Raw genomic sequence first — 12,763 nt, forward strand, 5'->3', positions numbered from 1 at the left:
TTAACAATAATTATTATTCTTGAAAATAATTTTAAGGCTTATCCTTATAGTCTTATTGACCTGTCAATTTGCTAACGACTTCAATTTTTGCTTCTTCTGATTTAAAAATATAAATATGTATATTAAACAGTATTCTTTAATTTTGTACACATTACTTTTTTACCATCACACTCCTGTGAGTTTTCTTGTACTCCAATAATTTAAGTTGAATTATTCGTTTTCAAAACATGCTTTGAAAATATTCTCTAGCATTGCTCAAGTTGTGGCATTTTAATTACTGTCTGAAGATGTGGTACATCGAGTGATGTGGGGGTAGATTGCAGACTGGACAGGGGGATTGGGAAATAAAACTGAAGGTGACAAAGCACAGGAAATTTCCAACTTCACCAGCAACAAGAAACTATTTCACAAAAATAAATAGTGTTTTGTTTCTGGAATGGTAAGGGCAGGAGAAAAGATAAAATACTGTAGTGTGCGTCATTTGGTCAGTCATATATATTTCGCTTTGTCTATTGAAACTCTCAACAAAGAAGGACAAAAATGTGGACGCAAACTATCTGAACGGTTAGAAGCCTGTCAAGGAATATTAACCATTAAAGAGAAGAACATAATGATACTTGTCTACAAATACCTAATTTTCCTTCAAATGCCACAGCATAAAATTTCAAATTCCATTTTCTGTGAATCTTCCATTACTTGTGGTACATGTGAACCTAGGAAGTTACCAGTACTAGCTTTAAAATAATAACTGGTTCCTGGAAAACCCAATTTACTACCGGTACTACAACTCACCAGTGGGAAGATTGTTTACATTACTTATTACCATGAAGAGAGATAGCTTTGGATTTTTCAACAATATATCCCTTTAATATAACCGAAAATCATTCAGATAGTGAAAACTTCATATTTATGACCCATTTCGTTCACTTTCATGCTTGTCAGCATTATGATTTGCTATACTTCAGGTTCACATGTTCACAAGTTTGTTTTTACGTCTCATAGATGTTCAGATGTTCAATTACAAACTCTGTTTTGAATGATCACTCTACTTCATTGTATAAATAGTTCACCCTGAAGTCTAAATAGATACAATTCATTTCTGAGTAAATGAAATGAAACAAAAATGTAGTTTAAGGAATGGAGGCAAATAAAACAAACCGTGCCATTGTCACTGCCTCCAAAACAGCAGATTAAAAGCCAATTTGATAAAACAGCAAAGATCCACCCCTAACCCTGGGCTCATTTGACAAGAACTGCTAAAGATGATGAGATGCTTATGTTTAGGACTTGCACAAATTGTGCCCTTTTTTAATTAGGCTCAACAGATTTCATGAGCAGCATTCCAAGACATCACATTGTCTTCACTGGTAGGACAAGACATGGAAAAGATCTTTTCATAGCTTGAAAAGTGCAAGAAGCAGATTGCTAATCCTATGGAATAGCATGTTCAACAATGTACATGTGCTTGATTACGTCAACTTTACCACAAAATATATTTACAAATTATAACAAGTTGTAAGAATCAGAATATGGGCACTAAACATGCTGTGGTTCCCTGTTGGCAATCAGAAGACAATTAAAATACTGATTTTAGACTGACATGACAATACTTGCAGTCAATCGATGAGATGAGAGATAAAACCATAATACAACAATCTAATGGTTTCAATGTGAAAATGAAGTACCACAGATATATATGTGGTATAATAATACTTCCTTTTAGGAAAATAGCTTTGGGTCAATGTATACTGGGGAAAGTCGTTGTCAGAAGGCTCATATACACCGATAATCATTCAAGTGTATGAAAAATTAAAGATAATTAGGTTTAATTGATTGAAAATAAACATGCAATATAAACTATACATTACGGAAGCCAGCGAACACACCTCCGTGACTAAATAGCTAGAACCAGGGCTTTCATTAAACCTTAGCTCACTGGATTTTAAGGTAATCAAATGTCTGTGATGCTACGGGTGAAACTGTGTGCAATGTCTGTTTCCAAAATGTTTAAAAATCACAGCCTCGAGAAATAATAGCCGTCTATAAAATTGCATTGGTTTAAAATAACATGAAATGAAAAGAAAAGCAAGATTTCTCTGTCATCTACCGCATTCTCGTTGCTCGTGCATTCATCCATCCGTATTTTTGGTTTCTTAAAGCAAAGTTTACAGCTTTGGGCTCCCCCTTCGTACTCCATTTCGTTTGTTGGCAGTTGTCGTACCCAGATTTCTCTCACCTTATTCTTTGCCGCCATCTTGATAACGTGATCTGCTGTGTGCCAGGGTCTTCTCAAGACCCACCGCCATATTGAAAACCGAGAAGACCCTGGGAACGAGGTTGCTGTTTTGACTCTCTGGTGACGGTGGATCAGTATGGCGAACGAGGACGATACGGGAACCACGACTAAAGCCAAAACGGTCACATGTGATTGTAGTTGCTGTGACATTTGTTGGATCGTCACAACAAAGGAAGGATGGCTTAAGCTTGTGGAAGCCATCATGACCCTTCTCACGTTCTCGATCTTGGCGGCTCATCCGATCAGCTTTACGGCGGTGAACGAGGTTTTAATCTTCGTGTCGACGTCTGCGATCCTTTTCGTGGTATTGCAACTGATTCTTCGAGTAACGCACTCGTTTGAGAGGCTGCCGGCGCCGATGACCCATCCGGCGATTGGTCTTGTTGGCTGTTTTCTCGCGGCCTTGACTCTCCTTATCGGTTCTGCCATTTCATTCGCCAGAGGAGAGGAGTATGGCTACAGTGCCCTGAGAAATTCAGGCATTTGCGGTTTCATATCCACAATTTTATTTTTCTTTGAGGGTGTGTATTACATCTTTCTCTATCGCCGATTATCAAAGCGTGCAGCAGAAACCACTCGAACGGAAAGAGAGGACAATGGTGATTTTGTTCAGCCTTCTAATGCAGAGTACTAGGTGAGACAGGTGGGCCCATAGCACAAAAATATTTTTTTATTTTATTTTTTTTAATGCAAATCAGGGGTAAATGCTAAATATAATAACTGGGCTCATGGAGGGGGGACTGGAAACTAGACATCTCGAAAGCCTTCAATCTCGGACAAAACCTGTTGAGACAAAGCAACATTTTTGGTACTCCAACAACTTATCCAAATGTTCTTCTTAATAGCTGCCCTTTCCCCTCCCCCGAACTCAATGTTGATTTATCTTGGTAGGAAATATACTGCAGAAAATATGACATTACTCAGCAACATTGACTGAGTGGGGAGAGGAGTGGGAGAGGAAGCAGGGGTGTGGAAAAATGAAGGTGAATTTGTGTCACTGTCTCAACAGTTTTGTGGGCTGAGTTGTGACAAAACAACATGAGACAAAGCAACATTTTTGGTACTCCAACAACTTATCCAAATGTTCCTCTTAATAGCTGCCCTTTTCCCTCCCCCGAACTCAATATTGATTTATCTTGGTTGGAAATATACTGCAGAACATATGACAATAATCAGCAACATTGACTGGGTGGGGAGGGGAGTGGGAGAGGAAGCAGGGGTGTGTAAAAATGAAGGTGAATTTGTGTCACTGTCTCAACAGTTATGTGGGCTGAGTTTCAGTCAATCTCAACCTGACTCGAGTGTTTTTCTCCGGGTACTTCGGTTTTCCTCCCTCATCAAAATCAACTCACAGCTAATTGACATCTAGCTGTGGTGCTGTGCTCGGACATCAAACATGGACTGTATAGCGGGTGCCAGAGGCGCCTTTGTATGTTTTCAGCCCGATGTCGTGAGCTGCGCCCTTCGCAATTCAGTCCTCGACTGCAAGTAAGGGTGATTAGCACTAGCAATATTTATTTATTTATTTATTTATTTGTCCGAGATTGTAGCCGTACGACCAGGGTTAAAATTTTGGGAGTTAGTAAACAATATGAAGACGAAACCATCAACATTTTTTAAAAAGATCTATCAGACAGTTTTTCAGTTCTTATCAAAGTAGACGTTTTTAGTGCAAAGTCCGAAGGATGGAGAACTATTAAGGTTTAGAATGGGGTATGATACGTCAAGTAAGCAACAGAATATTTCCTGATCAAAATTCCGGTGTCAGATGTCAATATTACAAAGTGTTGGACACAATATGATGCCTTACTTGATGCAAAAGAGGTTGAAAATTCTTCAAATTCTCTGTTGGACCACGTATCATGGTGGTTAAGTATCTAGAAATATTTCATATGGGGGAAAGTGAGTCAGTTGGTCTTTTGAGAACAAACTGGGATATGTCACTGACCTACTCCCCTAAAGATAATCTGTGGTCGATATCCAAAATCATCAAGGGCGAGAGATGGGTAAATCGTGTGTCTCATTCTTAGCGGATCAGTCAGCCATTTTTATCTCTCTTTGCTGTGGAAGTTCACATTATACGGACGGATGTACAGGCTCGTAAGTGCAAGACTTTGCACTAACTGTTTGGTAGCCCTTGTTGCTATTTGCGAGAAACCTGTCTGACAGATTTAACTAGTGATTTCTATACATTATTATTTTTACATGCTAAGGAAATTTTAAGGTGGGGTTATATGGCTAGTTTTTGAGAAAAAGGCCTTTTAAATGTCTAGTTTCCAGTCCTCGCATCCAGGGGCTCAGTCACTATATTTAGCATTTTCCCCTGGTTTGCATTATTTGTTAGGTAAATTACCTTTTAGATCAATTGCAGTGACCAACACTTCAGAAGAGACACCATGTTGCTTTAATTTCACAGATTTCAAAATGAGCCTTCAAAGGCTGTATAACTTTATCCAGTGGATAGGTCATTATCGAGTGTATTTAACCATTTAATATATTTCCACAAGCACACATTGGAGATGAGATGATACATAGCCAACAAACGCAAGTGGAATAATAATTATTGTTTTATTAAAAACGCTCACAAATTATGGATAAATCTTCCCTAAGTGAACTGAGTTATTAACGCTAGATGAAATGTTTCATTTAACTTTATCATCTCACAGAACTTTTGTCATACAATTGCAAGGTAAAATCAACATATCTTTTTCCTTTAAATTTTCATCAATTGTCAAAACGTTGTTTATATAACTTAAAAGACCATAAAAGACTTGATAGATCTTGTACAGAGGGTTTGGTAAAATTGAAAGAACGGTACCACAATGTTCTCAGACAAAAATTTCTTGGAGCAGAGTGGACAACCAATAAATTCAACCTACAATAATAATATTACATGTAGTCCGTAATCTTTCAAAACGTTGGAAAGCAAGTGGGTGTGCAGCAATTGATTAGGTATGCAGCTTCAGCATGAGGAACTTTCAGATAATAAAAGTAGACAACTTTTTAAATAAAAAGTTATTGAAGCATTTGAGAATAAAGACCAACGATAAAAATATGTGACGTTTGGGCAATAACTTGTCACCTATAATCAAACATCATATCATTTATAAAGATTGAGAGTATGGAAATACATTGGAGGAGGGATGAAAAATAAAGATTGTGCTAGGTAAAACGTTTTGCTGGAATGGAGTGTGTTTGAGTGATTAGAGACCTCTTTTTCGTAACTGGGAGTACTCGTAAATGAGGCACTCATATTTCCAGGGTATTCTTAGGAGTGGTAAATTGTTCATGTGGATTGGTTGGCTTTTTGTTTTGTGTACTTTCTTGAGGTGTTTGCTGATCACACTCAAGGAAATGATATGACAACAACAACAACAACTACTACTGTAGTTATGAATCCCAACTGACCAGAGGCATCCCAATTGGCTATTTACAAGTGCAGCATAGAAGTTGAACCAGGGGTTACCAGAATCAAATTCAACGAGTGTTCAGCTGGGATCTCTGGATCTCAAGGCGAGTGGCCTAACCACTGCTAGCGCTGCACTGTCTCCTCACTTGCTGGAAGCAAGAATTAATAAATGCTGAAAGTAAATACAATATGCTTTACTGGAATCTTGGAAAGATTTAACAAAGTATACCCATATTTGTTTAACATACATATAGGACACTTTTTCGTAGGTAGGGAACTGCTCTCAACATAGATTTAACCCTAGTGTACCCTAAATAAAAAATAGTCCTGATTTCTTTTATTTTCTGATCAATCTAGATTGTCCTCTGTTGGTGACGACTGTAGCGTGGTGTTTGTGCCAGTAAAGAATTACGACTGCAACGAGATTTATGCAAAAGGAAACAATTTTATGCACAGATGGGAATTGAATGATAAAATGTAAGAATGTTCGAGTTAGTTTTAAAAAGTAAATCTTGAGCCATGGACAACTAGCAGTTTTTCATTTGAGACTCTAAGATAAAATTTGCTAAGCTGTGACCATTCAGTTTCAGGGGCACCCAATGTCAATTTTCGGAAAATATCTGTTCCAAAGACAATTTGAGATCTAGAATTTTCAGAACACTTGTTGTAAAATTTCTTGCTTGAGTGCCTCTCCTAGGATTTTCGAACATCTGAAAAATGGTATAATTGCCCATTTTTAAGGGATTTTTACCGTAAAAAGATCACCTAGAATTTTCGGGAGCCTTATTTCTGTCTGAAATTTTCGAAAAGGTAATTTTAATCCCAATAATTTTCGGATCATTATACTTTCAGATAGGAAATCTGAACAGATGAAGAATTTTTAGGGGATAAAAATATGACTATATCTACCGTTTAAATACTAAAATACGTTTAACAGTGCTATGTCTAAGTGGTTTTGAGCTATATTCTCGTTGGGTACCCCTGTTGTCTAATGGTTTAGAGTGGACATATTTGAAAGATAAGTAAGTTCCTTTTACAAGAAAGGATAAAATGCTAGCAATCGGAATAATAATTCATTATTAAGCCAGTGTAACAATGTAATTTATTTGGTTTACATGCAGAAGTAAGTATTTTGGTTAGGGTCAGGATTAAAAAAACATCTGTTTTCCAAACGAAGAAGCTGAATGCTAATTCCCCATTATCTTGGCTTAACTACAGAATCAAGTGTCACTCGTTCTTTGAACAATTCCTTTGTTGTTGTTGTTGTTGTATTTTTTTTCCTCATAAATAGGTTCTTCAAAATGAAGTCTACTTGGTGCTCGGATCTTTCGTTAAATATTGCCTCTATTGTTTTGAGTCTTGTGCTGCCAAAGATTTGCATGTTCTGTTCCTGTTTGACTCCGAATTGTATACTTGTTTTGGTTCTTGCTATCTCTTGCATGATATACTAAATTATACGAAAGACTACTCTCAAGTGTTGCCATTCTGCATCAAAGCTCTGCAGTTGGAATTGCAACACTCGGTAAAAATTGATGTAAAGTAAATTTCTTATATATTAGCCAATTTCTCAATTTCTCTAAGTATATTCATAGAAAGAGGAAAAAACAATCTATATTTCAGATATATTAAAGTAATGAAAAGTTAGACTATGCGTGATTGCTTTATAGACTCGCAACGACAGGCGACTAGCCTGTGAACCTACCGTAGAAAATATGGAAACGACGACAGTTATGCTGGCAAAAACGTCACTTCAAAACCTAACTCTGGGCTATCGGATGACTGGATTTTTACGAACGGTTTTTGAAGTAAGGATGGATAATAAATAAGTCACTCTTCATTGCTCCCTCGCAATATTAATTATTAATTGCTATCATTGCTAGACAATGCAAGGAAGACCGTCAAAACCCCCCTGTAATTATTAGTCCGTAATTACTGGTAAACAGTGTCGGAAAACTTACCTTTCCTTTCTTTACCCTTGCGGCTCTTTTTGTCCTTATTTTTGCTTTTTTTTTTTTTTTTGAGAATGATGTGAAAACGAGCTACGGAAGTGTTTATACGGTCATCGAAATACGGAAAAATCAAGCAACATTGCATTATTAATTATTAATTGCTGTCATTGCTGGACACTTTAATTCATGTCCTACTATCAAACTTTTTTTCTTCTTCAAATATGTTTTTTATTAGACTGTTCTTAGCAAATACCTGGAAAAAAAGTCGGGGATCACCGTGCTCGTTTAAGAAAAAAGGAGCATTTATTTCGCTATCGGGCTTAGTTTGAGAGAAAATCTCTTACGTTTTTCACGTGCTCGTGCTCAAGTGCGCTCGCTAATGACGCAAAAATCGTGCGCAGGATTAACAATGACCACAATTGCTGTCTAAGGTCTTCCTGTTCGGAAAAGGAGTCGCTTTTTTCACTCTGGTGACGGTGGATCAATATGGCGAACGAGGACGATACGGGAACCACGACAAAAACCAAAACGGTTACATGTGATTGTAGTTGCTGTGACATTCGTTGGATCGTCACAACAAAGGAAGGATGCCTTAAGCTTGTGGAAGCCATCATGACCCTTCTCACGTTCTCGATCTTGGCGGCTCATCCGATCAGCTTTAGGGCGGAGTACGAGTTTTTAATCTTCGTGGCGACGACTGCGTTCATTTTCGTTGTATTGCACATGATTCTTCGTGTAACTCACTTGTTTGAGAAGCTGCCGTCGCCGATGACCCATCCGGCGATTGGTCTTGTTGGCTGTTTTCTCGCGGCCTTGGCTCTCCTTATCGGTTCTGCCATTACATTCGCCAGAGGAGAGGAGTATGGGCAGAGTGCCCTGAGAAATTCAGGCATTTGCGGTTTCATATCCACAATTGTATTTTTCTTTGAAGGTGTGTATTACATCTTTCTCTATCGCCGATTATCAAAGGGGGCAGCAGAAACCACTCGAACGGAAAAAGGGGACAATGGTGATTTTGTTCAGCCTTCTAATGCCGAGTACTAGGTGAGACAGGTGGGCCATAGCACAAAAATATTTTTTTATAAACTTAAGGTGGCTTACTACAGTTTTCCGAACAAAATGATCAAGATTTTGAATTCTGCGTAATTAAAGCAACCGGATGTCTCTTCTGAATTGTTAGTCAAATTGATGTAAAATGAAATTTTACCTAACAAATAAATGCAAGTCAGGGGTAACTGCTATAGAATAACTGGGCGCAGGGAGGGGGGCCTGGCAAGTAGACATCTCGAAAGCCTTCAATCTCGGACAAAACCTGTTGAGACAAAGCAACATGTTTGGTACTCCAACAACTTTTCCAAATGTTCCTCTTAATACCTGCCCGGTCCCCGCCCCCAAACCCACTGTTGATTTATCGTGGTCGGAAATCTACTGTTGAACATATGACAATACTCCGCAACATTGACTGAGTGGGGAGAGGAGTGGGAGAGGAAGCAGGGGTTTGTAAAAATGAAGGTGAATTTATGTCATTGTCTCAACCAAGATTGTAGCCGTACTATCAGGGGTAAAATTTTGGGAATTAGTAAACAACATGAAGACGAAACCATCAACATTTTTTAAAAAGATCTATCAGACAGTTTTTCAGTTCTTATCAAAGTAGACGTTTTTAGTGCAAAGTCCAAAGGACGGAGAACTATTAAGGTTTAGAATGGGATATGATACGTCAAGTAAGCAACAGAATATTTCCTGATCAGAATTCCGGTGTCAGGTGTCAATATTCCAAAGTGTTGGACAAAATATGATGCCTTAGTTGACGCAAAAGAGGTTGAAAATTCTTTGTTGAAACAGGTGTAATGGTGGATAATTAACTCCAAGTATAGTTATTGCTGTTTTAGGAGTAAACTCATTAAAGATTAAAGATTATAAGTATATCGAAATATTTCATCTGGGGGAAGGTGAGTCAGTTGGTCTTTTGAGAACAAACTGGGAAATGTCGCTGACCTACTCCCCTTTTGTCACATTTGGAGGGAATCTACATGCCTTCTTAACAACAACAAGCACGTTTATGCCAATTAAATTACTATGTGAGCCTTTGGTTTACTCAAATGTGCCTTTGTCGCTTTTAATTTTCTTTTCTTTGAGCATCTCATAAATGAGGCACTCACATTTCCAGAGTATTCTTAGGAGTGGTAAATTGTTCATGTGGATTGGTTGGCTTTTTGTTTTGTGTACTTTCTTGAGGTGTTTGCTGATCACACTCAAGGAAATGATATGCAACAACACCAACAACAACAACAACTACTACTGTAGTTATGAATCCCAACTGACCGGAGGCATCCCAATTGGCTATTTACAAGTGCAGCATAGAAGTTGAACCAGGGGTTACCAGAATCAAATTCAACGAGTGTTCACTGGCTGGGATCTCTGGATCTCAAGGCGAGTGACCTAACCACTGCTAGCGCTGCACTGTCTCCTCACTTGCTGGAAGCAAGAAATTAATAAATGCTGAAACTAAATACAATATGCTTTACTGGAATCTTGGAAAGATTCAACAAAGTATACCCATATTTGTTTAACATACATGTAGGACACTTTTTCTTAGGTAGGGAACTGCTCTCAACATAGATTTAACCCTAGTGTACCCTAAATAAAAAATAGTCCTGATTTCTTTTATTTTCTGATCAATCTAGATTGTCCTCTGTTGGTGACGACTGTAGCGTGGTGTTTGTGGCAGTAAAGAATTAGGACTGCAATACGAGATTTGTGCAAAAGGAAACAATTTTATGCACAGATGGGAATTGAATGATAAAATGTAAGAATGTTCGAGTTAGTTTTAAAAAGTAAATCTTGAGCCATGGACAACTAACAGTTTTTCATTTGAGACTCTAAGATAAAATTTACTAAGCTGTGGCCATTGTTTCAGGGGCACCCAATGTCAATTTTCGGAAAATATCTGTTTGAAAGACAATTTGAGATCTAGAATTTTCAGAACACTTGTTGTAAAATTTCTTGCTTGCCTGCCTCTCCTAGGATTTTCGAACATCTGAAAAATGGTATAATTGCCCATTTTTAAGGGATTTTTATCCTAAAAAGGTCACCTAGAATTTTCGGGAGCCTTTTTTCTGTCTGAAATTTTCGAAAAGGCAATTTTCATCCCTATACTTTTCGGATCATTAGACTTTCAGATAGGAAATCCGAACAGATGAAAAATTTTTAGGGGATAAAAATATGACTATATCTACCGTTTTAAATACTAAAATACGTTTAACAATGCTATGTCTAAGTGGCTTTGAGCTATATTGTCGTTTGGTGCCCCTGTTGTTTAATGGTTTAGAGTGGACTTGTTTGAAAGATAGTAAGTTCCTTTTACAAGAAAGGATAAAATGCTAGCAATCGGAATAATAATTCATTATTAAGCCAGTGTAACAATGTAATTTATTTGGTTTACATGCAGAAATAAGTATTTTGGTTAGGGTCAGGATAATTAAAAAAAACATCTGTTTTCCAAACGAAGAAGCTGAATGCTAATTCCCCATTATCTTGGCTTAACTACAGAATCAAGTGTCACTCGTTCTTTGAACAATTCCTTTGTTGTTGTTGTTGTATTTTTTTTCTCATAAATAGGTTCTTCAAAATGAAGCCTACTTGGTGCTCGGATCTTTCGTTAAATATTGCCTCTATTGTTTTGAGTCTTGTGCTGCCAAAGATTTGCATGTTCTGTTCCTGTTTGACTCCGAATTGTATACTTGTTTTGGTTCTTGCTATCTCTTGCATGATATACTAAATTATACGAAAGACTACTCTCAAGTGTTGCCATTCTGCATTAAAGCTCTGCAGTTGGAATTGCAACACTCGGTAAAAATTGATATAAAGTAAATTTCTTATATATTAGCCAATTTCTCAATTTCTCTAAGTATATTCATAGAAAGAAAACAGTCTCTATTTCAGATATAATAAAGTAATGAAAAGTTAGACTATGCTTGATTGCTTAATAGACTGGCAACGACAGGCGACTAGCCTGTGAACCTACCGTAGAAAATATGGAAACGACGACAGTTATGCTGGAAAAAACGTCACTTCAAAACCTAACTTTGGGCTATCAGATGACTGGATTTTTACGAACGGTTTTTGAAGTGAAGGTGGATAATAGATAAGTCACTCTTCATTGCTCACGTTGTCATCAAAACCTGAATTTTCCTCTTTAAATATCTCGTTGTTGTTGTGTCGATTATGGGAGAAAAAGGTAGGAAAATACGTGCCGTGCAGGACGAATATTGATTTATTTATTTATTTATTTATTTATTTATTCACCACATACATTCATAGAAAGTTACAGTGAATAATAGACTAAAATAATAGAAAATAATAAACTAGAATCTTACATAACTTTACAATGAATAATAATAATAATAATAATAATAATAATAAGTGGCGAGGAGACCTCAGGAAATCCCAGGGCTTACAGTGAGAGGTCCCCTCGGAGATGTGTTAGGACTGCAGGACTAGTAAAGACATTGTATTGAGGCTTATTATTAACATACGGTGGCAAGACTATAAGGACATTAAAGAGTCGGACGTTTCATACCATTAACTTAGGAAATCAAAAAGCTTTCTTTTGAAGGTAGATAGACTAGGGGAAGACGTAACTGATAATGGCAAAGCATTCCATATCTTTGGCCCCCGAAAGATTGTTTGATATTAGTTCGGCAGGTATGAGGTCGAAAATGAGCTGAGGATCTGGTATCATAATTATAAATTTGACCACTAGTCAGAAATAAATTTAAAAGGGGCGAGGGGAGCAAACAATGGTGATAGGAAAACATAAATTTTGCGGTATAAAAGGAATTCACTTTAAAAATATCTAGGATATTCAATTGTGCAAATAAAGGTGCAGAAGGTGGGCGGTGATTAGAGTTTGTCATACGTAGCTCGCACAGCTCGTTTTTGAGGAAGAAAAATGCGATTTAAGTTTGTTACATAAGTAGAAGACCAAACTGTAGTACAAGAAGTTATTAGGGATAAATTAAGGTATAATACAAAGATATTTTTGTGTTTGATGACAGAAAGAAGCGAACTCTGTGCATTATACCAACGGATTTAGACATTTTCTTG

At 37.2% G+C, this 12,763-nt stretch overlaps 1 long non-coding RNA gene across 1 annotated transcript; it reads left to right on the forward strand.

The window, feature by feature from the left end:
* The first annotated feature begins 2,338 nt into the window (after nt 1-2,338).
* On the forward strand, nt 2,339-11,623 carry LOC138014220 (uncharacterized). Its single transcript, XR_011125272.1, has 3 exons — nt 2,339-2,939; nt 6,063-8,698; nt 10,342-11,623. It is a non-coding gene; the product is annotated as an uncharacterized lncRNA (long non-coding RNA).
* Nucleotides 11,624-12,763: the final 1,140 nt, after the last annotated feature.

Source organism: Montipora capricornis, chromosome 8 (assembly GCF_036669925.1).
Source record: "Montipora capricornis isolate CH-2021 chromosome 8, ASM3666992v2, whole genome shotgun sequence".
In the NCBI taxonomy this organism is placed as follows: domain Eukaryota; kingdom Metazoa; phylum Cnidaria; class Anthozoa; order Scleractinia; family Acroporidae; genus Montipora; species Montipora capricornis.